The following is a 15,308-nucleotide window of genomic DNA, read 5'->3' as shown; positions in this document are numbered from 1 at the left end:
GTTTATATCGGAAGTGTTTAAACTTCAGTATACACAAGTTTGCTAATGCTGCATACTGTTGTGCTGTTGCACCTGTTGTACTAGCCATGTAAGCTGCACCTGTTGTCCCAGTTATGTAAGCGTCTATGAAAGCTAAGCTCAATGCCAGCAGGTGCAATCTGAAGCAAAATAAGTGAAGGAAGCGGTGCTCGAAGAACGACCCTCACTTAAGTGCGTGTGTTTAGGACGTAACGCTCGAGCGATGCTTTCCGAAATAAAGCTAATGAACCGCGTAAAGCGTTCAATGGCGCGTTCGCACGTTCCTTCCCAGAAGTCCGCTGCTGAGGACAGTTAACGAGGCTCCACGCTTCGTTTATAAAGCATCGGACCCAGATTATAAGACGCGCGAACAGGCTCAAGGTGCAGGCTTTTGGCCTATAATTAGCACATAACTGAATTCGCTGCGTAGATTGAAGCGCGCTATCGCTGCTAGTCACCGAACTGCCGTCTAACATAAACGAAAATTCCCGCCTCAAATTTTATGGGTACTGTTTGTCGGGTTTTACGCTCTTTCTTGGTGCTAACGTTCTTGCAGAGGCAACAGATACAGTCAGATGAGAACTGGTAAAAGTTAATGATCGCTTTAAGAATAAAATAAGAGCTTCTACGGAAAGCCGAAATATATTTCAGTTTACCCTGCATGCCTACCGCTTTAATCGTAATCGTATCGAGGTCTTGGCACGGCAAACCCCACAAATTATTACCGTTTAAACCACGATGAGAATCTGTTTGCAGGTTGTCGAGCGTAATGTTTAGTGCTTGCCCTCTTGAATCTGCAAATATTGTTTGCCTACGTTTTCAAAATGCACAAAACAGCAACATATCACGTTCCTTTGTGGGTAGTTTTGTGTCTACGCTGTCTTATCGCAAGGAAAGAAGACGGACGTCATCAGCCGGTCAGTCCTTATGTGCCTAAAGCCACAACGGCGTTCACGTTGCTTGAAATACCTCGGAAACTGTCATTCAAGTTCTCTTCTTTCTATCAAACTCATGATTTTCTTGCAAACCAATGCCGTTTGCACTTATATTATTACTCGATGGTTTACTTCTGTCCTCGAGGTTGTTGGACGGTGCGATACTTCTGTATGCAACTGGTGATATTAAGCAAGGCGTTGCATTATATCTATGCCTATGTTCGGTTTAATTGCTGTTCCTCAGCAATGCAATCATGCTGACCACCTCGGTGCTTTACAGATGGCCAGGAGGTCGTGGGATCGAATCCCGGCCGCGGCGGACGCATTTAGACGGAGGTAAAACTCTAGACAGCCTTGTGCTTAAATTTAGGTGCAAGTTAAAGAACCCCAGCTGGTCGAAACTTCCGGAGCCCTCCGCTACAAAGTCTCTCGTAATCATATCGTGGTTTTGGGACGTAATACACCAACAATTACTATTATTACGCTGACCACGTTACAGCGCTATAACTCCGAGCGTCCCTACACAATCTTTCTGACACAAATAGAGATGAACCCTGTAAATAAGGTGCTTTGTCACCAAATACTGTTCGAGAAACGTAACTGTCGATCGAATCGAAACAAGAAAGTACGCAGGAATGAGCGAGACAAAGAAACAACTTGAAGGTTTTAACGTTAGACGCCGGGGTTTGAGCAAGCCGTAAATTATGAGACGACGCGGTCGCGGCCGAAAATGCCATGCGTCGGTCTCTTTTCGAACACGACTCGAATGTGACCCGGCTTTCTTCTTCTGTATTCGAGTCGGCTGCGACCCGGAACGACGGAAGCTGTGGGGGCAGAGGATATTCATTGGCTCGCAGTTCGGCATAATTTTCAACTTAACGTCCATTGTATCGGCAATGAAGGCGATACGTTACCCACAGGCCGCGAAGAGGCTTAGGATCACACAGAGCGTCCGCTGCGCTTCTTCATTCGGTCGAGAAAACAAAAAAAAAACACAAAAAGGCGTATAGCTCGTTCGTGGCGCTCTCGCATACTTCGTGGCGCTCTCGCATACAACGGGGAGAGATGCCTTTCGCGCGCCGCATTTTCTTCACCCAGTCCTCCCGAGAGCTTTAACTCCGGCGAGCAGACAGTGTGCGGCAGATTCTCCGAGGATAAGAAATGCCGGAAATGTGACCCCCTCGCCAGAGGCACAGGCTGTGGCAAGCATAACTAAAGAAACAACCTTTATTTTCGCGTTACGCGAGTGTGTTTGTGGACATTGCTATGTTTCTGGTAGCCACAATTGTTTTCCTCTTTCTTACAGTTTATTTAAACTTTCGTTTCATTCTAAGCGTTCGAAAAGTTCTTTTCCTTCGAAGGCTCCACTATGTCATGGGCTGACAGCCGGCATTCTCTAAGAAGCAGTTGCTAAAATTTTGAAAAATAGAGACAAGATATAGGGAGAAAGATTGCAAACTCTGAACAAATAAAGTAGATAAAAATAGGATAAGCGAGAAACTAGCGAATGGAAATCATCCGTTCTTACTTTAAAATTCAATTTCTGCCCCCCTCCCCCTTCCCCCGCACACACGTTCATTCTCCCGCAGCAAGTCGAGTAGTGTATGCAGTACGCTAGAAGCGCCGCATTCACCCTGAGGGTCTGGGTTAATTTACATATCCGTACGTGCTGGAAATGCCGTGGCTGGCAGTGAGGCGCGCGCGCACTCCCATGCCCGGCAGCGCTGCTGTCAGAGGGCGCTGCGCGCACTGTGAATGTGCACAGGCGCGCGAGCAGGCGCGCCCCGCGAAATTTTCGCCGTTAGCACCCACCAGCTGTCCTTCCGTCGTCCTATTTCTCGTTCAGCTTTTTTTAACTCTGCGCCCAGAGAAATCGAACGTGAAGCATAGCTGATGCATCGAGGCCGCACGGAAGAAGAGATGAACTTGCGCACCGGTTTCCACTCATCACACGCCCGCTGTCAAACAAATGCGGCGTTACAACCTCGCTTGTTTTGCACCACTCGTTGTATCGTATGTCTTCTTCCGGTCTTTCACCAAACTCTCACTTTTCTACGGTTTTCATGCTCACCTCCTGGCGATCATTCGTTCCGCCAGTGACCTAATAAACTCGCGCTTTGGGCTGAACGAATGCTCAAGGGAAGTATATGGTTTTATAAGTGGGAACTATCTGTTACGCCTCCCTCCCTCATTCACTTGATTTTGTTTATTTAAAGGAATTTGTAGCGTCTGCACCCTAGCTCTTTCGTTTGATCATTTATTACGTTGGTCTTTGACGTAGATTAAGTCTCTCGATACTTCTAAGCCGCGCAGAGCGCGAGCCTTGATGCTATGCCTTATAGAGGCTGTGGCGCTGTAGCAGCCCCGTAAAACTCTTGGTCGCTTGCTTGCGTGCCCGCTTGTATGCATGCACGGTTTGTCACGCGATGGCTCCCGAATTTCATAGTGCGTCTCCTCCCACGAAGAATCCTCGAGAATCAGGCGGAACCACCCCGTTTTGAATAACGGCCTACACGACACTGTCGCTCTTCTGCATTAGAGGCCGCATTTGAAAACTTAAAAAAAAAGAAGAAGAAAAGAAATGCAGATGTCTTCTTCCTAATTATTTTTCTTTTCACGCTAGCATTATATCCTAAAAACTTCAGCCATAAATGTACGTGAAACAAGCCCGAATCATCCGCGTCTCTTGCACTAATGTTATTTATGACCTCGGGAGTTCGGAGAGTATAGCGGAATTTATGCAGAATATCCCGCGATCACTTACCCGCTCTATTATGGAGGAGCTTAGACTCACTGAGTGCCTCCACGCGGCTTACAAGAAAAAATTTCACCATCTCCCACTAAAGGCAACCATGTGGGGATGCGAAGGAGCGCATGGGTCGACTTAAAGCTCCGTTCATCACGGGGACTTTGCCCGATGTTAACGCGTTCTTGCGTGTGGAGCACACCATGAATTCACTGTAATTGCTGTTGCTGTTACTCGTCCCGAACTCTTGTTGGAGCACGCCACGCGGGTTCATCACGCGCTTGCAGAATCTCGTTCCCTGACGCATTCACGTGATTTCTGAGAGAGTGTAAGGGGGAGAGGCCACAGTGTCTTACTCAGCCCCTTACACAGGCCCGAACGCGCTAGCGCGTGCCAGCAGACGTGGTTTTGTCTGCGTTACGCCAAGCTAGGACAGCATACGGCAGCCCGGGCCCCTAAAGTGCTCTGCACGTATCATCATCAAGGCGGTCGAAAAACGAGACGAAGACTTATTCTTGGCGTGAGCCCGTGCTCAATACGTTACAGATGGCTATGGTAGGTTTTAGAAAGCGGACGGTCGCCATTGGAACTGCGGACAAAGCCCAGCGCAAAAGCTGCTTCGCATCTGAAAGGCAACACTGTCATTTTAGATGCGAAGCAGCTTCTGCTCGGGGCTGTGTCCGTCCTTCCCTCACGCGTCCGCTCCCTACTGCGCATGCGCCAACTCTCCCCCCTCTCCTCGCGTGCGCGCGAGGAGGAGGGGTGGAGGAGGTGGCGTGATCGCTGCCTCCGGTTCTTTTCTACTCTCCCGTTTCTCTCTCTCCGCCAGAGCTGTGCGCTCGTATATAATGCGGCGCGGGCTCGCTCGCATTCCACTCTCCTTCGCAATAGCGCTGAGGACGCTCGCGAAGCTGAACGTAAACGGCAACGCCGGCAAGCGAATCTCGAAGCTGCGAGGCAACGCGAAGCCGAAGCGCAACAGAAACATCGAGCTGGGGGGGGGGGGGGGGAGTAACATAAGCGGTAAACAACATATACACAAGTCCACACACAAATGAAACATACATGGAAACATGCAAATGGAACAACAGTGGAAACACAAGTGAACACCCAGCGCTGCTTCGCATCTCTACATGGTTCCCTTTAGTGGGAGATGGTGTAATTTTTTACTCTCTTTTTGGGTCTATGATTCGGCTGCTTCAAGAGATGCGTCTGGAACAGATGTTTCCAGTAAATCGCCCTCGATTCCACGCGCTTTTGCGACCTCGCACTCTTCGCTTTTATCTGCGCAAGCTAAAAAGGTGTCCTTTCATATCTATTTGCTTCCTGTTTCGTTAACACATAGCGCTACAAACTACGAGTGTATCCATGCATCTGTACAGAATTCGCCCCTCCAAGACACTCCAGGATCCAGTCAAAATGTTCAGACATCTCCCCATCGCCATCGCTTCGTGTTCCTCTGGCGCTAACAACCCGTATCCCGTGCAAACTTTTCATACTTGCCCATGCATAGTGTATGCATAGTATGCATAGCCACGGCCGATTGTCCAGATATCGAAACGCTGCAGCTTATGCCGGCGAGGGCGCGATGACAAGGCAAGCCCATCTTTTGCCTAAATTGTGCGACATATCCTTGGGAAGTCCCATCTACACTTGCGCGCCTTACGAAACAGCATTGCCTTTCCATGCCGCTATAAGGGATGAGCATATATCGGGACCAGATAAAGGCGGAGAGAAGGCGAGTGAAAAGAGAAAATATAGAGACGCAGCTATGCGAACAAAACAGTCGATGAACATGCTTCTACAGAAAGATCACAGACGCGGACGCGATGAAAAAAAAAAAAGAGCTTCGTCGGCATTTCGAACCAAAGAAGGGCTCCGGTTTGCATGCAGTTTCGCGATAACGCCGGAAAGTTCAGAACGAGAGAGAGGGAGAATAGGGGAGAGGGGCACAATGTGGAAAGGAAAAAATAAAACAGCGATGGTGCAGAGAGAGCACAAAGCGTCTACACTCACGTTATGTTCCTTCATTTTCATGGTGTTTTCTGTGGAATATGCAGGTTTATGACCGCTTCTGCCACTTTCTTTTATGCAACGCTGCATGTCCAACGCCCCGAGATTGCTTTCAAGTATTTATTTATTTATCTTCTAGCAAGACTGACTCCTACCGCGTTTCTCTCAGATCTACTCAACGTGGTACATCTGCAACTTCTCTCTCTTTCTATCTCTCTCGTAGTATTAGCGTTAATATTATTATTATTATTATTATCGCCTACTCATCCTTGCACGCTTCCGCGAAAATCCCATTCCCTCGTCGCCAGCGAGTTCTGCATTCTAGGCGGCCTAGCGTTCCGCCGGCCCCTGGAGTGCCTCAGTCGTTCACGGTCTTTCGTTCGCTCGCTCTCTTTGCTGGCGCAAAAGAGCGGCGCTCGCAGCAATGAGCTTTTTTGAACTGGAGAACAGTTAAGGAGCTGTGTTCAGCCGCGAGATTAAATTCTGAGAGCGGTGCCGCGGCGACGGTTCTCGCTTCGCCTGCGAGTCACGCGGCCTATTTTGTCCCATATACCTAATGCGAAAAAAATGAAATAAATAAGATGCCTTCGTTCTGCCCTCATCCGAATATACCTTATCCCTACATTCATTTTGTATTCTTTACCTCGCTTCTTGATTCACTCTCGCATGCCCTGCCATGCACTTTGCCGCAGCGCTTCCTCTCTGCATGCCATTAAAGACTTACGCGCTAGCTCCTGTTGATTGTGTGCCACGCTGTAGTATGTCTTGTTCGTTCGGTTTTCTAGTGTTCTGTTTCTTGTAGAATTTTTTCGTCTTCTTTTTTTTTTCTCGCCTTTTTGCTTTGTTTTCACAGACGCGAGCGTTTCGTTGCCGCAGCTGCCGTCCTTGGTTTGAACTGAACTCATGCATATCTTATGGGAGACAATAAGTTTACGTAACAGCGGGCAGGTGTTGTTCGCATCCTTGTGGTAGTTCCTGGTGCGCTCCTTCCTTATTTCCTCTTTCTAGACTCAGCGTCAGAACTTTAGGGACCACGCTACTTAAGAAAAAAACTGAATATACCCCCTTCTTCAGCCGGCAGACTTGATTTTTATATTTTCGACCGGTTCTAAAATGCGCTGAAAACATGTACTGTGCAGTTCGAACGAATACAGTCACAAATTGCTGGGAAATTTAAAGCTTGACCTAGTGGTCCCTGAACTTATGACACCGACTGTAATTTGTCCGTTTCATTATGCGTACATGTTTTTACGTCTAATAGATATAATAATAGGCTTATTGGAGTTCGTTAATTATGCACATACTTTGTTTATGAATTTAATGCGCGCGCCGAGTACTTCATCACGTACAGCGCCATATCATATAGTTCAAAGAGTTCAGAGTTGAAATATTCTCGGTCTGGGGGTTAAGAGGTACACGACAAGAACTTACAGCAGAGTCTTTCCCTGTTGTAGAGTTCAACGAGAGTTATACCGTGTGGCGCAAAAAACGTTCCCGTATTTATGAATATTTAAGTGCCCATGCGCCGGCGAGCATTCGTCCAGCTCCCCAAGTTTGTAACATGGGAGAAATGCGAAGGAAGCGCGGGGAGTAAAATTTCATACCTAACGCACCTTATTATCTTGCCTCAGTAAACTTCCATACACGTTATACGTTCCTTTCGTTCCATATATAGAGTGCATTGTACGAACGTTCGACTCAATCACGAAAACGCTCGCGTTTGAAACCAGGATTTTGTAGATGTTGCCGCGCGCAGTAGCAGGGAACACAGTAGACTTGATAATGGCGAGCCCTGTTATGTAGCTGTACTGCGAGTGAGAAACACGAACTGCAGTGCCGGCCGGTATTGGGCAAAGCGCTTCTTTAGAATTCGATACGAGCACAGCCGAGATGGATGTTTCGCCACTTCATTTCAAAGGTTGCCTTGCCTCGCCAACGGGTTTTCGCGTTTAATTTTCGTTTTCACCCTGACCAGTGCGTTGATACAGCGTCTCGTGGTCGGAGTACAAACTCCTTTACGCCCGCCTATTATCCTTCTTTAAAGCCACTGGTTCAGCGGTCGCATTTCGATGGAGGTGAATTGTTAAGAGGCCCGTGTACTTGGGTGCACGTTAAGGAACCTCAGGTGGTCGAAATTTCCGGAGCCTCCCACTACGGCGTGCCTCATAATCATATCGTGGTTTTGGCATATGATGCCCCCGATATTATCAACAGCATTGCGGGGAAGCAGTTATACGAACCTCTAGAACTTTCGTCGGGTTTCTTAGTTCAAACAGCTTTAATGCTCAGCGTTGCCACTGCTAAAACGGAGTATTGAAATGAGACTCGACGTGTAAGATGGGACCGTCTATAACGCGAACTTTCGATGCCGTCAAGTTTCTTGCCTTCACGTCCGCTACAGTTACGGTCACAGTAACCGTTTTCAGAGCAACCTTTTTGTCATAGAATTTGCACTGCAAAACGGAATATCCTGCGCAGTTTAAATGTATTACAATTTTTTTCTCGAGCAGGATGACGATTTTTCCACGTCAAAAAAAGAAAAGAAAACCAAGTGCATTCATTCCCTCGTTTGGCTTCTTCAAAAATTCTGTAAAGTTCTGGCACCTCAGATACTTTCCTATTTTTTTTTCAGTGCCGGAACAGAGCTGATTGAATTGTGCTCAAGGGGCTTATGCAAAATCACACGCATGCGAATGAAAGCTCAGCTTTATATTCTTTTTTTTTTCGGTCTTCTAGTCCGAATAAAAAAAAGAGATATTGTACTAGTGCTTCTGCAAAGGCACCGTGAACTGCGCTTCTCTTTATTAGCATCCCGAGCCTAGGCTGCGAATTGTTGAAATGTCACCGGAATACGTTTCGAGCCAGCCGCAACAGTGGAGAAAGAAGTAACGCGAAAGGAAAAGCGAGAAATTCGCTTACCCTTTATCTGCCGACGTTCTTCTCTGAGTGTTTGCTTAAGAAACATCAATGAGAAGAAAAAGAAAACGCTGCAACAATGGGAACGACGCCTGTGTTACTTTGTGGCAGACGCAGGGATGTTGACAAAAAGAAAAAAAAAAAGAAATGGAGAGAATAGAGAAGGCGTACTACGTTGCAGCGCCAACTAATTCACTTAGTCCTCGGCTGCATCTTCTCTCGATTGTCTGAATTATTGGTTACTGTGACTTGTACATGAAAGGGGAGAAGGAAGATAATCTCAAGTGCGGTGTATAGGAGCTACGTTGACTAGGCGAACAAGAACAGGAAAAATGTAAGGGAGAGAGAAGAGAAGAGGGAGAAAGGAAAGACAGGGAGGTTAACCAGAAGCAGTCTCCTGTTTGCTACCCTGCACGTGGGAAGGGGAAAGGGTATGTAAAAGAATGAAAGAGAAGAAGAAGAGTTTGTGACGACAGCACGCGACAAAATACAACAACAACAAAAAAACAAAACGAAGTCATAACCGCAATCCAAGTACTACACAGCAACATTTTCTTCCAGCAGTCACAGTTTGACCTTGAGTCCGGTTGCTTGGAGAAACCGCAACAACGCCCTCAGAGATGTAAGGGAACACTGAGTCTCAAGGGGCTTCATTGAACATTGCAGTGTGGCAGGCATGGTTGCGGCAAAAAGCAAAAAGCAGTACCAGAGACAAAACAGGCGTTACGGGTCACGTTACTACGTGATGTCGTGACGAAGGATTCTCCGACGCACGCAGAGAGGACGAAAACGATGACGTATTCGAAGTCGTATGCAGGTCTTTGCGTTAAGTCTTGTTCCTCTGGTTGCTCCTTCGGCTCTGTACATAAAAGAGCAGGGCAAATGGCTCGGTGACGTCACTCTTTGCTTTCTCCCGCATGTTTATTTCGGGTATGGTCACTTCGCTTATTTCTGTTTCTACTCTTTCCTCTAGCGGAGCCCGGCCATGGTGGCCGTGCCGTGCAATGCGGGCTTTGTCTGCCAGCATGGCTGTAGTGCGGGTCTGCCCACCATCCAGGCCGGAGCGCTCGCCGTCGGCTTCCTCTGCCGAGCCAAGCGGTCGAGTCGAGCCTTTTTACGACCGATGTTCGCGCTCACGGTATAACGGAAAGCCGCCTTCGCAGCGAGAGACAGCAATAGACCTTAGTGTACAGAGCTTGTTCGGACTCCGGCAGCAAGTTTTCTTCTTTTTGTTTGCCGATGCTGGTGCTTTTTGCTGCCGGCACTGCTACGCACTTCCACCGCTGCTTCAGGGAGACACACGCCACTCCCGCATTCCGCCCTCCCTTCTTTCCTCTTTCCTTTCTGTTCGCTAGAGTGTACGGTGTACCCTGGTGCTATCGGTTTTAACGTCGCTGCGCGTTTTCGCTCAACCAGCACGCTACGTATTGTAAATGCCTCTCCCGCTCTCCGTCTTCTATTACTACTTTTTTTTTATACTAAAGAACCAAGAGAAAAGAATGGGCTTGTGTGATTCGTGAATGTAGGGGTATAGCCAGTGGCGAGCTTCTTTTCGGCGTTTCATTTATTAACTTGTTTGCTTTTTTTTTACGGGGCCCAGTTGCCGTCCTCGGTTCACTAACGCTCGTTCACTTCATACATGCGCTCAGCCGTGTATCACCGAGTCCCCAGAGGGTTACCATATATATATTGCCGCCAGCATCCACTGCGGCGGCCGGCTCCTGCAAGCCGGCGCTGCATTTTCCCGCTGTATCCTTCTCGTATATGGGCTACAGCCACGGATGGAGTCCGGAGAACGACTCTAGGGCGGCGGAAAGCGTGGCGCTGCCTTTCGCCAACGTGCGGCCTGTGGTAATACGCTGTCTTTTCTCGTCCTTGGCTTTTTTTTTATCATTTCATCACGCGAAGCGCCGCTTCACTGTGGTCACTCTTCGTCTCTCTCCTCCACCTCCTACGCCGGTTACATTTTCCGTGGTGCAGCATTCTGCTGGCAGAGAAAGTAGGGTTCTTTACATTTGGACTTCTCATATTCAAACAGGCTCTCTCGTCGCTGGTTTCTGGATTTACGCGATGCTGCTGCGTTGTGCGCGTCGTCTTTCGTGGATGAAGCCTCTCCTAGGGACGTTTATAGAAGTCGTTTGAATTACTCTTCACCGAAGAAGCTGCGTGAACGCTGAGGAAAATGCGTAGTTACGCTGCGAGAGTGCGTACGCGACCATGAGTATCCTTGGGCCAGGCCATTTTCGTTGCGGGAGTGGTGCTGTATGGCGGAAGGTTCTAGAATAGTTCTGTTTACTACAGGCTGCGTCGTGAAGGCTGTGTAGCCCGAAACACTAGCTGTAAGTAGGTCTGCCGGAGAAATTTGGCGATATGGCAGCATTTTATTTATTTTTTTTTTTTTGCGAACATGTTGCTGTTAGCCTAGTATAAGGAATATCCGAGACATAGTGAAAATTATCGTCATAAATTATAGAGCTTTTTCCTTTGACTTTTTTTTAATTTTAATATCGAGCAACGTAATGTGACGCGCATGATGCAGGCAATAAGACGTGGTGCACATCTTCCTGCGTTCTACTTTATCTCGAGAATACTGGTTGGGTATGAACCCTTGTAAACATGGCTCAATGTTTCGCCGCTAGCGTTCTCGTATTTCTTCCTTCTTTCCACAGTAGTTCCTGTATGTACAGCAGCGCCATCTTTTCCATCAGAAGGTTTAATAGTTTAACACATTTCGGCCAACGAAAGCGGTGTCGAATGATTGTAAGTACACCTGATAAAATAAAAGACAGCAAATGTTTTTTTTTTTTCACACAACGCTCTAAGACGGACATGCTATGACAATAACTATATGTTAGCGCGAACACCACTAACACATATTTCGCGCACAGTTGCATGACGCGCCATGTTGATTCTTCTCACTTACCTCCTCTTCCTTACTGAAGGAATACTTCAGCGTCCTTTCCGTCTCAGAACTTCCCCAGAATAGGATACGTTGCTCAGAGGAGTCACAAAAACGCTCGTACGCTTATTATAGCTTTTGGGTACTCTCTAAACAACTCAATGCGGTAAAAATTACTCGGAAGGTTTCAAAAGCAGTGTCTACAAAAGCTCTACACCAGACACTAAAATCACCAGACCGGGCCCAATAGAAACACCAAGACATGCACACTAGAAACACACCGGACCTAGCCCACCTGGAGCACCAGTCCGGCATATGAATTCACGTTCTGGTGTGAACGGCCAAAAATACCACTTACAGGCTGTTGTATTTTTCGACTGAGAGCCCTATATAGCGTAATTTTCTTTTCCGCGACGTTAGCCTAAACATCGATAATTTTCATATAGCGGGGACACAAAATGTACGATACGCGATACTCCTTACGCTCAGCTACTCTCAGTGAAACTTGGTGAGAGTACACAAAGATGCGCCTCAGCGTTGCCTTTGAACGAACTAAAAGGCTTTGAAAGGGGGCATAAAATTGGGCACTGCGAGGGCAGCGATTCGCAGGGGGAGGAGGAAGAAGGGAAGATGCCCAATAGAGTGAAAAGCATAGGAAGCATGTGTGATGCGTGTGTGTGTATATATACCAGGTCGGGCGAACGCGTGTGAGTGGAGATGGTGGTGGTGGTTGTAGCGATCGGCTGCTGTGGCGCAGCCATTTCGAGCTCCCGATCAATCTTTATTACCTCTCGGCGGTCTTTAATAAGGGCGGTTTACGACCGCCAACCGCGTTTCTCTCGCTGCCCTCCGCGCGGCTGCCGCTTGTTTGCAGTCTGCCCCGCAGCAGCATCACCTTTTCCGAGAAAAAGCGAGGATGGCTCGTCCCTACAGCTGCCCAATGGGGAAGTCAGCAGCGTCGACAAAGGCGCCATGTCGCCCGTAAATGCTCTCGTTTTTTTTTTCTTTGCCTTTTTATTGGCTGATACTACTACTGCTATTGATGAGTATGTGCTTGTAGCGCTGCATGTCATTGTTTTTTTTTGTTCTTTCTTCGAACAACCTGGGTAGGCGCTATGTCAATAAGATAGCGGCTGTCGGTCTATAGGACACAAAGACATTGTTGCGGGTATATGGACGGAGGAGAGAAATCGTATCGAGGTGGTAACACGTAAATTGGATCATGGAGTTATTTGGGCGTGAAAATCCTCGCGCTGTGTAGTCGTGACGGCCGCTGCTCCAATAAAAGCTTAATTTATTTGGACAACAGGATAAAGTCAAGTAGCTCAGGGACACGGCCTCAACAAAACATACAAAGTGGTGTATTAGCTGTGCTGATATATATACCTTGTGGCCCAAATCAGATTGTCCGTGCTTTGAGTAGTTTTTTATCACAGGCCAGATTTTCCTTGCGTCGACTTTTTGTTAACAGCCACCACCACCACTGCCATGTCGCAGTTATAACGCAGCATTTTTAACGATGCCGCCACAGTTAATCTGCCACTCTTTATTTCAGAGAAGCGAGATTAACTCAGCTGACTGAGCGCGTATGTGCGTCGATCGATGTCTGATTTACAAACGAGCTGACTCTCGAAACGTTATTAATATTTTTGAGGTGAGCGAAAGAGCCCTAGAATTATGAAACTTCGTTAGATTTCGGTTAAAGCACCTTTTCTCCGCTGTAATTATGCTGTGCTTAAACGTATGCTACACACCACGCTTTCACGTACATGTGATTATTCACAGGGACCTGTGGAATATCGAATGCTTAGAATAACAGAGAGCTGAGCTAGTTGGTAAGTATTCATTCTAAAAAGAGAGGGCGTGCAAACACGGACACAAGAAAGCAGTCAGTCGCTTGTTGTGTCCTGACTTCTTTGTTGCGTCCGTGCTTGCACGCCCTGTCTTGTTAGATCGGATGCTTTACGCGGTCTAGCCTAAGCACCTAGTTTATCCCTGATCTACTTTAGAAAAGAAAAACAAGTAATAAAAGATCACGCGGCCGATTCACACGGTCGATTCAGACGGCGCTTAAGACGACTTGAAGACGAAAGCCACCTCCTCCTTTTCTTTTCAGCCGAATATATTATCTCCACCCCTCCCTAGGCTTTGTGCACCTAACGTGGTTTTGCGCTGCCTCCGGGATCGGCCCGCCTTTTGCCAAGCCATGATGTCACGTGATGACATCATCGCGTGCCGTCACGTCATCACGACATCATAACGTGATGATGACGCCACAGATTTTGGCAATCTGTGGAGCCATGATCGCGTCATGACGCGGCGTCATCGCCCATAGAAGGTCAAGTGAGTTTTTGAACGGAGCCTTGCGAGACCTTGCGAGACTTCACCAGATCTTACGGTCTCACAATGTCTCGGGCAAGTCCCGCGGACGGGTGCGGCAACATAGGTATTTAAGGCTTTCGCCTTAATACGGTGTTCCGAAGTTAAGCTATTCGAAGTTCTCTAGGAAGGTACAATAAAAAAATCAGTCATTCCATCATTACTCTGCGCGTTCATTTATTCACGTTATTCATATTAAAATAATCTGCCATTGCGTTTATAACAAGCTCTTTTATACACTAAATTTATTTGTATAATCATCTTTCAGACAGTTTAGTGCATAATCTATTATTGGGGAACGCGCCGAGTCATTGGCCAGGAGTCATTGACCATGCATGAAAGAAAAACACTGCGAATGAGCCTCTGGAGGCATATTTGCAAATGACCCTTACGATCCCCTTGATTACAAGCTTGTCTAATGATGCTTTCCATTACAATAAAAAGCACAGAGACAGCCAGAGGCAAGATTTCAGGAAGCCTCCTTTGTGATAAAATGACCAGTCAAAAGCATAAGCAGTTTAACATAGGAAAATGGGGTGTTTTCACATTTCCGTACATTGACACACCAGACGTGGATATCGCGTGTGGCTTTTCAAACTTTATTGATACCATCAGGTCATATTTATTTTTTATATTTGGTTGTATTACCTGAAGAAAAATTCAATAAAACCCCTCTGCAGTGGGCTGCTCCTTCGAGGTATTAGTACATTCTTCCCTCTTCTTTCTTTTGTTTGATCCCTTCATCCCTTCCCCCAGTGCATGGTAGCAAACCGGACGCGCGTCTATTGAGCCCCCTGCCTTTCCTTCCTTTCTTTTCTCCTCCTCCTCCTTGCTAATTCCATGTCACTACACGTAGCTGTTAGTCCATAGGAGAACCTAGACTAACCTGATCGTCTTGAGTAAGCAAGCAAGCTCTTTCAGCAGGGATGACCTAGAGCAAATATTATTTCTGCCCCGAGCATCACTGAGGGCCCCGGTGTGGTCTCACTATCGGTTTCTTATAACCGCACCGACGCCACCTGTGTGGCTCCTGCTTTCATCAATGTTGCGGCCCACGCGGCAGCAGGCGATGCTCACTGCCACAGCAGCAAAAAAAAAAAATCGATAAAGCTCAATGATGACGGTGGATCCACCGGGTGGGGAACAGCCGCTGCCATGAGCTAAGTCTCGCAGAACAGAAACCACAACGGTTGCATGTCTTCTCAGAGTTTTAAAGCGCACCACCTTCATAAAAGCTGTTCGGAGTTAAGGCGTGCGCCGTGGTAGGAGAAGACGCCCGAGACGGGGCGCTGTTTGGGTCAAATGAGCAGCACTTACGCTATCAAACGGCACACAGCTTGACTATTACTCGAACCTGTCGGTCTTCAGTTCTGTTTTCTTTTCTTTCCTCTTTTTTCTTTCT

This window comes from Rhipicephalus sanguineus, chromosome 2 (assembly GCF_013339695.2).
Source record: "Rhipicephalus sanguineus isolate Rsan-2018 chromosome 2, BIME_Rsan_1.4, whole genome shotgun sequence".
Taxonomy (NCBI): domain Eukaryota; kingdom Metazoa; phylum Arthropoda; class Arachnida; order Ixodida; family Ixodidae; genus Rhipicephalus; species Rhipicephalus sanguineus.
This window is presented reverse-complemented; position numbering follows the sequence as displayed.